This window comes from Gobio gobio, assembly GCF_949357685.1.
Source record: "Gobio gobio genome assembly, chromosome: 18".
NCBI lineage: Eukaryota > Metazoa > Chordata > Actinopteri > Cypriniformes > Gobionidae > Gobio > Gobio gobio.
In genome coordinates, this window is record NC_137111.1 from 32924030 (window position 1) to 32940581 (window position 16552).

Consider the following 16552-nt stretch of genomic DNA (forward strand, 5'->3'; position numbering starts at 1 on the left):
ATGGCCAAAGATATAAAAATCAAGCACCTAGGCATGCAGACTGCTTCTACAAACATTTGTGAAAGGATGGGTCGCTCTCAGGAGCTCAGTGGATTCAAGCGCGGTACCTTGATAGGTTGCCACCTGTGCAATAAGTCCATTCGTGAAATTTCCTCACTACTAAATATTTCACAGTCAACTGTTAGTGGTACTATAACAAGGTGAAAGCAATTGGAAACAACAGCAACTCAGCTACATGAAGTGTAGGCCACGTAAAATCACAGAGCGGGGTCAGCACATGCTGAAAGTCAGCCTAACTTTCTGTAGAGTCAATAGCTACAGACCTCCAATCTTTGTGTGGCCTTGGACTGGGTTTCCATGGCCGAGCAGCAGCAACCAAACCTTACATCCCCATGTACAATGTAAAGCGTTGGATGTAGTGGTGTAAAGCACGCCACTACTGGACTCTAGAGCAGTGAAGACGTGTTCTCTGGAGTGACGAATCACGCTTCTTTGTCTGCCAAGCTGATGGACGAGTCTGGGTTTGGCAGTTGCCAGAAGAATGGTACTTGCCTAACTGCATTGTACCAAGTGTAAAGTTTGGTGGAGGGTTGTTTTTCAGGGGTTGGGCTTGGGCCCTTAGTTCCAGTGAAAGCAATTTGACTGTTTGCAGTAATTCAACATGGTAGTCTATGGAAGATATCCAGCTCTTCCTTCCACTGCCTCTAGTCACATGTGATGCTTTAGTCTGGCTTTAGTTCACCATCACACGACTCCACTCTCTGATTAACAAGCACTAGTACAACCAGCATCCTCACACAGCCAATCAATGCTGAGCACCAAACAGCCACTGCAGGACTCAAGGAACAAAAGAGATCTAAGGGAACTAAGGTCAACTGCATCTGCAATGTAGAGCAAATCAGCATGCTGCACAAACATGGCAATTTCCATTTTAGGAAAAGCACTATAAAAAGCCAGGAGACAAAGGTGATGGATCCCCTGATTCAATCTAACATAAGGTGTCACAGGATTATTCCTTCAATAATAGACTCTGCCGGGAACAGCGATGCCCATTTAGTCATCAGGAGTGAGAGAATTCCATCCCTCCCAGCCGCCAGCTATGACGCAGCTATCTGACATTTTCAATCCAGCAGGGCACATTTGTGGCACTAATGAAGTCTGTAATGTCTCACTGCCGAGAAGCTTCACACCTCAGTCTGACACTGACCGAACACTTTGCCAAACCTTCACTTGAACCAACAGTGAGAAAATATCCAACAGGGACAAAAGCTTGAGGGAAACATGTCGCCAGGCGACAGTGCGGTTGGATGAGTCCGATAGTCCTGGCACCCCATTTCTATTACTGAAAGTGAATGATAAACAAGCAAGCTATCTGGCTAAAGCTTCTCTACAGTTTACTTTAGTGAAAGTGATTTAGAGGCCGTTTCGGCAGAGGTTCTTTGCCATTTTATCTTCAGATGTCAAATGAACAATGCTGTTTAGACAGATAGTGCACAGGCTTGCATGCAGCAAAAGCTATGTTTGGAATATTCTCTGTCCAGATAATTATATTAATAAGACATTACTCTGCTTACATAATCAGCCTTAACCTACTTATTAAAGGCTGCTTACGGAGTGCAAAAGGACAAGTAAACCTTGAATGCTCACACTAGTGGCTTGGGTTATTTAACCGTATGAGAGAAGTTTAGTAGGGCGATAGGAAACAGAAACAGGCCCATCCCTGAATGATACGCTCTCCACTGTCTCCATCAGACCCAGGCTGACATCATCCCGCAGCAGGAGCCCAGTGCTGAGGAAGCACAGGTCCAGGCTGAAACAGTTATTTTCCACTAAACAGAAATAAGACAGGGTGGGTTGTGGTTGCCATGGAGACCTAGACCTGGTGCTGTTTTTGGAAGGATGAGGTGCAAGCACATAGGGCGGTCAAGCACAAGATACAGCCAGGCACAAACAGTGTCCTTATGTTTTTATGCCCTATTCCAAAAATGACTTAAGCATTTTTTGGAAAACAAAGTTATTATTTTTATCAAAAAAAGATACTGAATAAATGCATGCCATGGCACGGCATAGATTACATACCAGGGAATCAGAGGATGTGACCCATGGTTGGAGAGTTTAGTCGTTCTCCTGTAAGAATGAGCCAGTGAGCATCACTTGGCCTGGCACAAGTAACTGCATTTCCCTCGTACCATCTGTGAAGCTGTGAGGCCACCTGAATCTGGGCCAGTACACTACAAACTCTCTCTCCACAGTGCAGAGCAGGCGGAGAATGCAACTACAGGGCAAATTTGGCCTATCAGTCCATAACTACAGCAGTCACATCAAGATTGGCTTCAGTGCTGTAAATACAACTTAATTCATTAATTAAAAAATTAGGGCTGTCATTTTTGAGAAAAATCTAATTTGAACGGATATCAAATATCAAGCAATGTATTCGAATATCTATGAGCACCGTTTTTCTCCCATAGAAAACCATTAGGCCATAAGAAAACGCTTAACGTGGCTTACTAAGACAGTGTTATTAAGAGACCAAACTCAGGAAACAGAACACAAATACTGTTCGATAGAACTGCGTGTGCTTGCTTTGTTACCACAGTTATCTGCGTGCTTCCTCAGCGATGAACTTCCACATTTGCGCCAATCTTTTCTTCAACTCCTCAGGATCCATCTCGACGAGTGCAGGCAGATTGCACGCGCGGTTGTGATTCTCCTGGGAGGGCGCGCGTGCTGCGCGACCACAAATAAACTAATATGGATTTGAAATTATTTTATTATCTTGAAATAGGCAAGGCATATGTATTTTTTCATATATGATTTTGTACATCTACAATATACATGCATATATTTTTTATATATATTCCTTTGCATGTGACTGTTTAAAACCCATGTTTAGACCCGTGTTCTCCCTTGTCCGACCCGACCCGCACCCATATCCCACACAGTTAGGATGTTTTTCACCCGTTTCAGCAATATTCGCGGGTACCTGCACCAGTGCGGGACTCTGCATGGCACTTTAAAAACCGGATAGTTTATTTATAGTTTGATTACGGATATTTCACGTCATGTTCGAATGCATATTCAAATATCGAATAAAAGAGACAGCCCTAGTCACGATACTAAAATTAGGACTGATACGATACCAGACTAAAATACCTCGATATCTAAATTAGGACTGATACAATACCAGACTACAATACCTCTATAACGATACTGAAATCGATGCATGAAATAAAAAATATAAAAAAATGATAATTACATGCCAGTGTGAACGTCCTTACTAGGGCTGTCATTTTTGAGAAAAACATTAAGTAAGGTCCTTATACACCACTGAAAATATAGTTATGTATATTAGATTGCATTTCTGTCAATAGATCCTCATAAATACTACACACTGCACCTTTTAAAATAGAAGTTATTCAGTCAAGCATTGGGGGATTTTCTATTTTCTTTTTTTTAACATTAATCACACAGAATAGGCTACAGGTCGAGCCCTTTAAGACTTACATTGGTAGGACAATACGTTGGAATGCATACGATATCTTTTTACAAACAGTTTACATTCACTTAACTAAAGACATACCCGACTGTGTTTAGGTGAATATTCGCCAGGACATGCATTTTTACATGTTTTTGACCATTCAAACCCAATTATCTGTGAAAGAGAACTGAAGTCAATCCCATGCTGTCTGAAAGGCGTGTGTGCGCACTTCAGGTCCGAGTCTGGCAGTGTGTGCACGTCCCACGCTCTATTTTCTCATGCATGCATTTCTTATGCATGCATATCTTTGTTGCTTCTTTTGTCAAGCGATGCACGTATACATTTACTGTTCTGCTTCCATTGTTTAGTGAATGTAAACAGTGGAAGCAGAGCTCTGCACGAACATCCTGACTCCTGCTGTCACACATCGATGCAAATTAAGAAATACTGCTTTTAGAGTGCTGTCATTCTTAAAGTACCGGTACTAATAAAATTTCATATCGTAACCTTTTTAATAGCAGGGTATCGTGATACCTTTCTAGCACCTGCATGTTGTGCAACATTTTGTTTGATTATGCGCTGCGAGAGAAAGCGAAACTAAGAATCTCTGGCGTGTACGAAATGCGCTTTACACATAAACGTGACACACGTCTAATAAGCACAAACTGTGTTAAATAGAATTTGAGGTAAAATGTATCTGTCCTACACCGTTTTCTACTTTACCACAGTACATGATGCAAATATACTCCTAATTAAAAGCAAACAAAAGGAAGAAACGTTTAATCCCCTGTGAGAGACGTAAATGAAGATGTGGGAAAATAATGTCCAGTAGAATAAAATGGAGTAATTGTTACTATTGTTAAAATGCGTGGAAAATCAGGTGACCAGATCGAAGGCAAAGCTTAAATTTAGCTCACGTCACAAAGCCTACCTCTCTCGTTCGGCATGAATCCATATGTTTCCATGGCTGCGATGTAACATTTAATTGCGAACCTATTATTTATTTTGTAAATAAAGCTTTGTGCTTCACTCGAGTCATAATTTTCACGTAAAACAGCATTCACATACAAACCGCCGGTGATAGTCAGCCACCAGGTGGTGCGGTTGTCACGTTTACGGCACACACAACAGCCCTATTTCCAAACTGTAAAGCATTTTTCAATGTCCATTTTTAGTATACGAGCAATTTTACATTTGTTCATTATACAAAGCAATCATGTCTCTTTAAAAGACTTGGATTTGAATTAGAACACTCAGGCCTGGTTTCACAGACAGGACTTAGATTAAACCAGGATTAGGCCTTCAATTCGGAATTAGGACATGTAAAAAAATATATATTTTCCTTACAAAAAAAACATTACTGGTGTGCATCTTGAGACAAAACAATGGCACTGACATATTTTAAGATATGTCAGTGCAAGTTGCTTTCAGTTAAAACAGCTCAAGCATGCATTTTAGTCTGTGACTAGCTTAAACCTTTTCTGTGAAACCGATTATTGACTATTTTTAAGATACCTTTGTGACATTTTTTGGATCTTTTAAGTTTTAGAGGAATGAACTTTAAATGAATAGACAGAAATCTCGGGTTTCATAAAAATATCTTCATTTGTGTTTGGAAGTTGAACGAAAATCGTATAGGTTTGAGACGACATGAGGGTGACGATGACAATTTACATTTTTGGTTGAATTATATCTTATAAATACAGCAAGTTAAAACTAACTCTATATCGCGAATAATATAATTTACATTAACGATACTTACTGTCGCATTTTTATATTGTGATATCTTGATATAACAATGTACCGTTGCACCCCAATACCTACAGGACGCATTTAATTGACAGTCAATAAAAATATTCTTCATAAAACTCAGCAAAAAACAGTACAGGAACTCACAGCGCTTGTTGCCTTACTGTGGCATTACTATCGACAGGATTTTTTCAAACGAACACTTTCTTTTGTGTGCCAAAGCCTGTTAGTTTGGTCTGTTTGATCTGAAGCTGACCCGACCAAGGGTTTAGCCAGATCTCACATCAGTGCAATTAGACATGTGACTACTAGAGCTGATCTGCAAAGGTTTAAGTGATTCTTGAGCAGTTTGTAGCCTGTCTAGTGTCCACCTTTTTCCGAAAGGGTCTACTACATTTTAAATTATGGGTAGCACTTCTGGTTCGGGGAACTTCCACCCAAAAAGAACTGAAACATTTCAAATAATAAGACTGTGCTGTGCTGTCAGTTTGACTGAATAAAATTCTCTGAAAATGCTCTATTTTTTTCATCCGTCAGTAAAATAATGTAACATTGGTATCACAAGCATATCTGTGACTTTCAGTTCTTTTCAGTCCCCTGTGTTCTGTTCTTCTTCCTGATTATTTTATTTTTATTTTTGGTTCTAACAAAATGGAAAAGACGACACTATGGCACTCTTGTGGTTTTTAATGAACATGGGATGTTCATGTTTTAATGAACATCCCATGAATAATTCACTGGAATGCACAAAGACTCTTTTGCTTTCTCCTCATACACTTACACTAACAATGCTTATTATTGCATTCATAGATTGAACCTTTAAAACATAAACATTAGAACAAAGTTAATTGGCAGTATCTGATTGTTTAGTGGAGGTTACTCCCATAATATGAGCAAAGCATCAGGGGCATTGGAAAAAGTTGGATATGCTGCAGTTATGTAGTAACACATACATAAGCACCACAAAGAAATCAGATTCATGACATTAGTGCATTGACTGCATTTCATACTTTTCTGAGTGGACCAAATTCAGATTCAGTGTCACATGCTGTCATGTAAACACACACAAACACACACACACACACACACACACACACACACACACACACACACACACACACACACACACACACACACACACCCTATATATAAAACATACAGGCTAAAAAGTAACTAAAAGTAAACGAGTAGAAAAATAAGTAACTTTATATAATTATCCAGTTTAGGAGGTGCATAACTATAACAACCACACACTAGAAAGGCACTCAACAGGTTTCTAAGCAAGACAAAGTTTGTTTTGAGTTTCAAAATGTTTCGCTCACATGAAAAATCACAGCACACACGTTGAGACGTTCAACACTTGTTATATAGTCGCGTTCACGTTTAACTTTCACACACTGTTCTCTGAAACATCGATGCTGCGTTAAAATGACTATCGCTGCTATTTTCACCTTCTATAAGTTAGCTAACGTTACAAGTCAATATTTTAGTAATTAAACTTAAACATTTCATCACAAGTTTCAGCACACGCAGAAACAAGAAACTATATACACGTAACTTTGTATGTGAAAACGACGTTTCCTTTGAATGTTTTCTCTGAAGCCTGCGACTACGTTTCCAGCTTTGCTCCATAGGGAATCAGGAACAATACTCTTCCGAACCAAATCCTGTGAGGAATGTCTGAGCTATCTTTCTAAACTTTTCGTTAAAGAAAATGTTTGTAAAACTCACCCTTTTCATTCAAATGTACGCCCGTACAAAGATGTTAGGGGAAACCTCCGACGTGTTACTTGACAACGGGACCGTTAGGTTCAGTTACCGGTATCCTCTCGAGCTCCGGATTCTCCTCGGCACATAAATTACCGCGCGCGTTCATTGAGCTCTGTGATAATGCAGACAGAGATCGGACGGGCAGGGGGAGGGGCGGCGCGGCGCTATTACCTGCAGCCCCTGCCCCCCCTACACACAAAATGGGGGCGGGTGAACTACTGAGCAATGCCCACCCACGAAAAAAGGATGTTTTTATCCATTTAAACACCTCATGAAATAAAAGCTGGAGTTTTATAGCTTTTAGTCCATTGGGGGTATCTTTACGCCATTGTGTACACAGTAACTTTTAACATACATAGGCATTTAAAATGTAGCCTATAGTCCCTCCCTTACAAGATAAAATACAAATCATGAGCTGCGTCTAAATTGCCATACTTTATGTACTGAAGGTTTATGAATTATGCTGGTGTGTATAAATCATTGTCAATGAGCTGGCAGTCCCAATAGCGTCAGGCAGAGAATAGAATAGACTATAGAGGATTATCTGCATTAAACGAGAGCGTACAGTTTCTGGTTTGTGATTTAGCTGTCAAAAATCAATACATAGATCTCTATATTTGAAAATTATTATTTTAAGCTTAAGTGACAAAGTTCTTTGAGAATACCAAGCAACAAACACATCTTTCAAAAACTACAATTTTACAACCCCCAAACTGTTAACTGGCTGACTGCTGATTGAATGAAAATAACATGGTGTAGGGCAAGTTACTTCCTCCACCCAGAGATAATTAACAGGACCATAAGAACAGTTTAACCTGGAAAGCAGCCAGCAACTCCCATCAAGACTCATTATTAAAAACATACGACGAGTGGGGAGACTGAAGTGTCACATATTGAGAAACTACTTCTATTACACATGTATTCACAACAGCACTAGGCCTATAGTTCATCCAAAAATGAAACTTTTTTGTTTTTTGTTCATACAATTGAGTACAATGGTCACTAAAACTGTTTGAAAACCAACGTTCTTTAAAAAAAATCTTTTGTTTTAAGCAAATTAAAATCTATAGGTTTAAAATTGAAACAACATGAGGGTGAGGAAATGACAGAAAGTTCATTTTTGGTTTAACTTAAATTCTCATTGAGTATATGGTTATACATTTATTCTGTAAAATATAATCAATATTTAAATGTATATCCGTCAACTCAAGACATGACCAAATGTGGTCCAAACCAAAAAGTTGCATACATCCAGATTTTTCATCGGCTGATCAGAGTATGCAATGCTTTTTTCCACAGAGAGCCAGTCTAAACTGATAGTTGGTTTTCAGTGGCCACGCAAAGGAAGGAAGGGAGGGCCAGTCCACACTGAACTTTACATTGGCAGATGTTAAAGGCTTTTCTTTCTGAAAAACAGACTGATGTGGTGACTGTAATGAACTTTTAAGTATGAAAAGGATTTGACCACACCAAAGCATGAACATCAGAAGCCTATAAACCACGATGAAGGCCATTTCTGACATTCATTTAATACACATTTTGTCTCAAACAAACTCACTAATCATTTCACAAGCTTGGCAGGGCACAGTGGAGGTGGAAGAACAGGATAGTTCCAAACATACAATGGTATTTTGTGTTGTCAGATTTTTGAGATGTTTGTGCTGCTGAACAAACCAAACAGGTTCTACTCCATTCTATTACAGACAGAAATGAAGCAACTACTCTTACACACCACTGCAGAGAAATGGATTTTAAAATGAAATATGTTCATTTTGTAAAAAAATTTTTTATACAGCTTCCAGTCTGCACAGGAATAAATAGAACCCTGAGAGCATCGAACACAAAACCACAAAAACATAACAGAAAATCCCACATTCCAGCATATTCACTGACAATTTTCCACAGAAAATAACCTCCCCCAAAATAAAAATAATATTAATAAAAAGTGACAAAAAAAACATCATAATATTTTTGTAGTGTCTATTTAAGAGGGGAAAAAACACACCGTTTCCCTACAATGGGCTATTCACTGAAAAGACAAAAGCTCAAGTTCAAAAACAAAAGGTTTCATTCATAATGCTTGCACTCCTAGTTCCACCACTAGCTTCCTCCCCCTGTCCCAAAGGAATGACTAATTGTTTTCCTAACTTCACAACTGCATTCATTAGTGATGATCCCGTTTGCGTTAGGTTAGGGAATAATCCTATAGCAAACAAGACACAATTTCAGCATCTTTTAAGCTTCTCCACTGCATGGCAATAATGCTTGTACTGAACCAGATACAAAATAATTTAATTCTTATGAGAATTGTGTTACTTAACATATGGCACAACAAATCTTAATGGCCCCAAAAACATGGACAAGAAAAAAAGTCCCATATGAAAATGTTGGAAAGCAAAAATTACCTGTTGACCTTCTAATGTCCATTAGAGATGTTATCTATTCTTCCTGGTTGATATTTAAATGACAAATTACAATATAATATTTCAGCATTTAACTTCAAAATTTACAGTGCTTGTAAAAAGTCTCTTTTTATCACTTATTCGGAGTACCGGTACTATTTATTGTTGATTTGCATGGACTTCAGCACAAAAAGCATTTTATAACCCACATTTCTTGGCAAGAGGAGAGAACTTACAGGAAGTACCTGTTTTCCCTTTCCCTTTTCACATCTAAACCCCAGAACAATGACCCAAACACTTCATGTCACGCAGAATTTGCATTCACATCATTCATTAGACGTGACCATCCGGGTGATTCAGAGGTCTGAGTAACTATTCCTGCTTAACTCGATCTACTTCCTGAATGACATCATCCTCACTGAGTGACACCTCCCGGACGGTGAGGCATGCTTTACTCACTCGGTCATGTGATTGCCCCACACAAGGGCTGTTGTCAAGCATTATCTCACACCGTAATGACATCAGAGGGCAAAAAGGCTCCTTATGCATAAACTCGTTGTCTGACTAAAACTACATCTGCTCCATAAATACTACACCAGCTATGAATGGAAAATAGGTCACTATTAGAATTTATTGTTTACTTCTTCACCAGTTTTCATAGCATGTTTCTGATATTTTTCGCAATTTCCTGCAGTAGGTCTCATTTTTCATATTCTGAAAAAAAAATACAACAGCTCATGGTATTCAAAACAGATCTGTACAAAGTAGACTACTTTATGGCATAAAACACAGCTTAAATAAATCTGTGCAAAGACAGAGACTCTCTAAAAGTAAAAGCTTTACAAGGTCACAACTCCAAGGAAAAAGCCAAACTGTTAATCTATGATGACTTCCATACACAGCGTAGTGCTGAAAGTATTGTACATTATCCTAAAACACGAACAGAACCCTCTATAATGTCCTCTTTAAAGATGAAAAGGCCTGAATGAAGCCACTAAATGTTTAAAACACAGCAATCGCACCTGTCAGCAACATCTCTCTGGCGTACGGTTCACGTAAAACTGTAAAACAAACCCTCAGGCTGACAAAAGCAGTTTCTTATAAAGGCTTTACTGTGTCTGTGTACTTACAGCGCCTGTCTGGCAGACATCTGTGATCCGGTCGTGAGCAGCTGTAATGTGTATGTGTATATCTCACTGACAATCGTGCAGGTTTTTCCAGGTGATTCTGAAACAATGACATCATCCCTATCAGCACACACCTGTTTCCTCAGGAAGCTCCTCCCACCTATCAGCCTTTAAAGAGACAGACAGGGTACCACAAAAAAAACATGTGACAACTCATAAAGAGCATTATCTGTTTGGACAGACTCAGTCATGTGAGCTGATGCCAAACAGTGTGTTTTAGACAAACATGAGCTCACTCGGATAGCAAATATGACTTGAGACAGTTAACAGAGACTGAATTCAAAGCCAGTTTTTGTGTTTCATTGCCAATGCATCAGGATTTTTTTTTTAAACTACGACATTTTATATTAATCAGCTGACATTCTTAAACAACATAATATCTAAATAAATATTTTAAAAATACTGAGCCTTTAGGCCTACATGCTTATAAGATTAAACTCCAAAATGTTACTTAAAATTAGTCATTCATAGCCAGAAACATCAATGAATGCCATATGGGACATTTTTGGCTGTAATCCTCTTTGCCATAATAAAGGCGATGTTGCATTGATGGACAATGAAAGGGTGTAATGGGTCTAATTTCATCACTAATTTGTCCTGAAAATCTGTTATTAAGGCTAAGCTTTTCTTAGAGATCTGCTAATCACACATCATTAAAACTAAAGTATTCAAACATTAAGAACCGGTCATCAGTAATCGTAATCTGCCATTCATATTAAAGGTCCCGTTTTTCGTGTTTTTTTTAAGCTTTGATTGTGTTTAAAGTGTGCAATATAACATGTGTTCATGTTTTGCGTGTAAAAAAACAGTATTTTTCACACAATTTACTTATCTGTATACTGCTGTTTTCACTGTCCTCAAAACGGCTTGAAAGATTTCCCTGTTCTATGAAGTCCCTCCTTAAGAAATACGTAACGAGTTCTGATTGTGCCAGCGGTTCCCGTGTTGTGATTCGACAGCAGCTTAGCGCACGCAGAGCGCACGTTACCGGAAAGGTCACGCCTCTCACCATAACGGGGATGCATGCGCTCAATGATCTCTAAGTACAGCGTCCCTGGGAAAGCTAAACAAAGGTGACTTGACTCCGGGATGAAAATAACAGCGTCTCGACGACATGGCAACAAACAAACTATACGAACGCAACCGAACGCAACACTTCCTATTCTCCACGCGGGAGCAACAAGACCACGCCCCCTTTTTCGCGCGTTCTTGTGGGCGGAGGTTAGTCGACATACTGCTCTACTGACGTAATTAAAGCAGGAAGTACCAGGATGTAGTCCTAACCAGCCGTTCGCTGTAGGCTTTGAAAGGGAACTTCTGTTAAATAAAATATCTCGCTTGGCATTGAACTTTGAGCTTTATAATTTTACAGGTATTATAAATGCTCTAACAGCAACATTACACACTAACTAAAGTTTGAAAAATGGGATCACGAAGAACAGGACCTTTAAGACATTCAACCGCCTTAACTCAAGATATATCATAAAATGTTGTATGCTTAATAAATAAAATACTAAAATAAAAACTAATTTTGGCTTTCATATTGGTGTGGGCATATATATCCATCCCAACAGGTGTGCTTATGCAAGATATCAAATTCATTTTCTATTAAACCAATTTAAATGCCATTATCTGGATATAATAACAGGGTTTGTACAAGGTGGTTAAAGACTTTTTGAAATTTAAGTCCTGGAAAACCCTTGAGAACAGCCATATTTATGAAGAGGTACTTTAAAAGCGCTTGAATTATTGAAAGACAATATTTATGAAACAGCATTTAATTTTTGATGAAACAATATTTTCATGCAAAAGTAACACTGCATAGATATTAGAGACATGTTGCATGACTATGAGCATGATATTCCTCCTAAATATCTGATACAGATTTCATTCTTTAGGTCCATCATATATTCACGAGAAAAACAAAATCAGTTTGATTCTTTAAAAATCTTTGAAATCTGTCATAGTATCCTTTCAATGGTTAAAGTTGCCACAGTCATTGCGTACTTTGCATGTGCTGCACTTTATTTGTACCATTTTGTTTTATTAGTATATTTTATTTATCTGTTGACCTTTTTAGAATTTGAAAGATAATAAAGACGTTGTTTTGTTAAGTGCGACCTCAGATTGTAGTCCTTGAAAACAAAACAAAAAGCAGTGCTTAAGAAGTCCTTGAAAGTCCTGGAATTTAATTTTACAGTATCTGTATGAACCCTGTAATAACCTAAATAATTAATGCTGGCAATTTTCTAACAAAAATTCTAAGATTTAAAATAGATCATCATAGAATAGAAATGACATGAATAAAGTAACACTTTTAAACTACAATATCCAGGAGAAAAGATAGTTTTTTCGCTGGCAAATTGACACAAAACCAACCTCATGTCAATAGTTGTCCTCATGGCTGACCTGTTCACATTATCACTATACAACAAAAAAGTGTCCCCAATCAGAGGCTTGTTGGGTTAGTGGTAGTGGGGGTTAAATTTGGATTGCTCAACTGCATCCGTCAATATGTGTGCCGTGTCTCCTTGGGTGGTTGGTAGTACACACACAGAGCCAATGGCACACGCAAGTAGCCATTCACAAATGTGTGCTCTGCTCCCATGGGAATTCTGGGGGAGGGTTAAAAATAGTCTGGTGTTTCAAATGGGTCCCTTTCTCAGAATTTCTGTCTCTCAGCGTGTTTCCACGCTTGAACTTGGCCGCTGAAGCGTCACTATTCTTTATCATCTATAAACACTGTGGCCTCAACCATGAAATTATTATGCCAGAGATAAGAATGTGGATATTGTGTTTTTTAAAGCCTGTCTGGGTCAAAATCATTTGGGTTATGCTGTTCTTTTCATATCGGAAAGAGAGACAGTAGTTTTTAACTAAAAACTCTCCAGGAGTCTCTCATTTTTGGGTAGCTCAGGCATTCAGGGTGTAGACTTCCTTACGGCAACCCACAACTCCATGTCTTCATGGCTATGTAGAAATTTCATGGTTTTCAAGGAATGTCCGTGACTCAAGCTTTTTCAATAATACACAGAGATATTTAAGCAGAAACAGATGGGAGGTAGAGAGAGAAAGAATAAGAGGGAGTGAAAAAGAAATAAAAAATCCTATTCAATGACTCACAGACGCCTATTCTGAACAAGGTCAACCAGTGTTTGAAACAAATTGAGTCTTTTTACCTGACATCATGAGAGGCCTAGAAAACATTGTAACGTCCCTTACCAGCCTAGCGACCTATAGGGGTCATGTCATGGTTTAAACACACTGTGTAATGACCCTGTATGTCAAATACACTGTCAGCTTCAATTAATGTTCAGTTCGGTGCCTCCAAATCCAATTATTTGTTAAAGCTACTGTGAATCTTTTCTATGGGAACAGCAAATAGTTCACATGCACCCCACAATGAGACATTAAATAAACCGGCCTGCAGATTAAAAAGTGAAGGGCCTTCCTTAATTACATTTGAGAGAGCCTGTGGAAGTCTCTTGTGTTTAGACACCAGTCTTTCAAGGCTGATGTCCAACAGGGTTTTACTGGTAACTGAACTAAACAAGTCATTTTAGGAAGAATACTAAATACAGTAATGATAGGAAAGAAGTTTACAGGGAAAGCAATCAGCTGAAATGTTTACACTGTGACATTTATGGGAGGGTGATCCATAATTTTCAGTAGTAATGTCTACTAAATTATATTTCCATGCAAACGATAGCAGAAATATAGTATAAAACATAGTATGTAACTTACAAATAACTTTTACACAGCGTGTAGAAATAGGTAACGTGTAAATACTACTTACTACGTACCATGGCCACAAAAAGTATTTCTACACTAAAACCACACTTTAAAAAGACCTTGGAACTACGGAATACAATATTCAAACAAAATTTGTGCTACCTTTATTAATTAATGAATGCCGGAAAGTTTGTTATCCAATAAAATAACATGATTAAGTGTTGCTTAACTATTCAACTTTGCAGGTTAAAGGATTAGTTCACTTTTAAATAAACTTTTGCTGATAATGTACTCATCCCCATGTCATCCAAGATGTCAATGTCTTTCTGCAGTCGAAAAGAAATTACGTTTTTGATGAAAACATTCCAGGATTTTTCTCCATATAATGGACTTCAATGGGCTCCAAACGGTTCAAGGTCCAAATTACAGTTTAAGTACAGCTTCAAAAAGCTTTAAATAATATCAAGCGATACCAGACGATGAATAAGGGTCTTATCTATTGAAACGATCAGTTTCTGCGAGAAACCGAGCAGTATTTATGCAATTAATTTACCTCTTATCAGACGAACTTGATCATGTCGGAGCTCCGCTATAACTTCCGCTAAGTGAGGTAAAAATACGAGCATGGTCATAGATATATCGATCGTAGATGCCTCATTCTACTGATCCGTGCAAGCGCTAATGAGGCATCTACGTATACATCTATGACCACGCTCGTATTTTGACCTCACTTAGCGGAAGTTATGGCGGAGCTCAGAGATGATCACGTTCGTCTGATAAGAGGTAAAATAATAGCATAAATACTGCTCGGTTTCTCGCAGAAACTGATCGTTTCGCTAGAGAAGACCCTTATTTATCGGCTGGTATCGTTTAAAGCCCTTTGAAGCTGTACTGAAACTGTCATTTGGACCTTGAACCGTTTGGAACCCATTGAAGTCCATTATATGGAGAAAAATCCTGGAATGTTTTCATAAAAAAAAAAACGTAATTTCTTTTCGACTTTAGAAAGAAAGACATGGACATCTTGGATGACATGGGGGCGAGTAAATTATCAGCAAAAGTTTATTTAAAAGTGAACTAATCCTTTAAGTAAAACAAAACAAATATAAAGTGAGACCAAGAGGCTTGTGTCTTCAGAGACTGTTACATAATGACTGATCCAGACTGCCACACAGCTTACATGTAAGAGGAGGCCCTCACTATCAGCTACAGGCCAGCAGACAGAATTTAATGAGAAACAGGCAGGTGCGTGTGAGCAGTACTCGAAAGACAGCTGGACCACTGAAAGCATTCATCTTTCTCTATTTCTCTCTCTAAAAGCATTTATACAAACACAATTAATAAAGGAGAAGAAACAAAAGGGCAATATGGACAAAAACTAGAAAACAGTAGAGCAGCACAATTCTGGATAAACTGTGAATCACGAGAATCATTTTTTTTGTTTCTGAACAGACAACTGCACAATATAAAAATGTAATTTACTAGCGGTTCTGACAAAATGTTCATTTCTGCAGTCTATTTAAAAATATCTAATTAATTTGAATTAGACTAATCATTCAAAAAAAAAAATCGGTTTGAGTGAATGATTCAATGACAAATACATTTTAAGTTACTTTTCGCCCCCAAGTGGCATAATATAATCGATACATTGTTATTTGAAGTTATTATCAATAGGTGATTTGCTCCATTTTGATCACTACATCAGTGTTTATATCCAAAATATAAACTTTTATCCCAGTACTTCTGAGATAATTTGAATAGATGTGACAGAATAACCATCCTGTATGGTTGAAAAGCTGCTTCATACCTAAAGATGATAACTAGGCTACTCTCTCTGGGTCAGCAGCAACCGAAGATTTGAATGTTCTGGTATGATTTTGTCAAAGGTTTAATAAGCACAGGTGAATAATAATTTAGGAATAAGATTGAGGGGGTGTTTAAATCGACATTGTGATTTTTTAACAATTAATCATGAAGCTTTAGCATAGAGTAATTTCCTATAAAAATGAAGAAGACACATTGGCCCCAAAACATATTTGGACAGTTAAGCTACACTTGTTATTTGGATAATTTAAATTTCAATGAGTTATTCATTTTTAAGTGTGACTTAAATGTATAAATACTTTTTAAGGCAACTGTCCATTAGAAAATAACCAGAGCTGTTATATAAACAGACTTGTATCACTGTGAAATAAGGTGAAATCATGTGCTTTTTTAGCTCACATTCATCTCAT

General features: G+C 38.0%; 1 protein-coding gene across 4 annotated transcripts in view; it reads right to left on the reverse strand.

The window, feature by feature from the left end:
* Window positions 1-7116, reverse strand: part of usp54a (ubiquitin specific peptidase 54a) — a 40376-nt gene extending 33260 nt beyond the window's left edge. For 3 of the 4 annotated variants that reach the window (XM_079843441.1, XM_079843438.1, XM_079843440.1), the window contains exon 1: window positions 6959-7086. The gene's annotated coding sequence lies outside the window, so the exon portion shown is untranslated. Of the gene's footprint in view, window positions 1-6958 lie in introns of all 4 variants that reach the window. The other variant, XM_079843439.1, reaches the window with a different exon arrangement.
* Between the last annotated feature and the right edge of the window lie 9436 nt (window positions 7117-16552).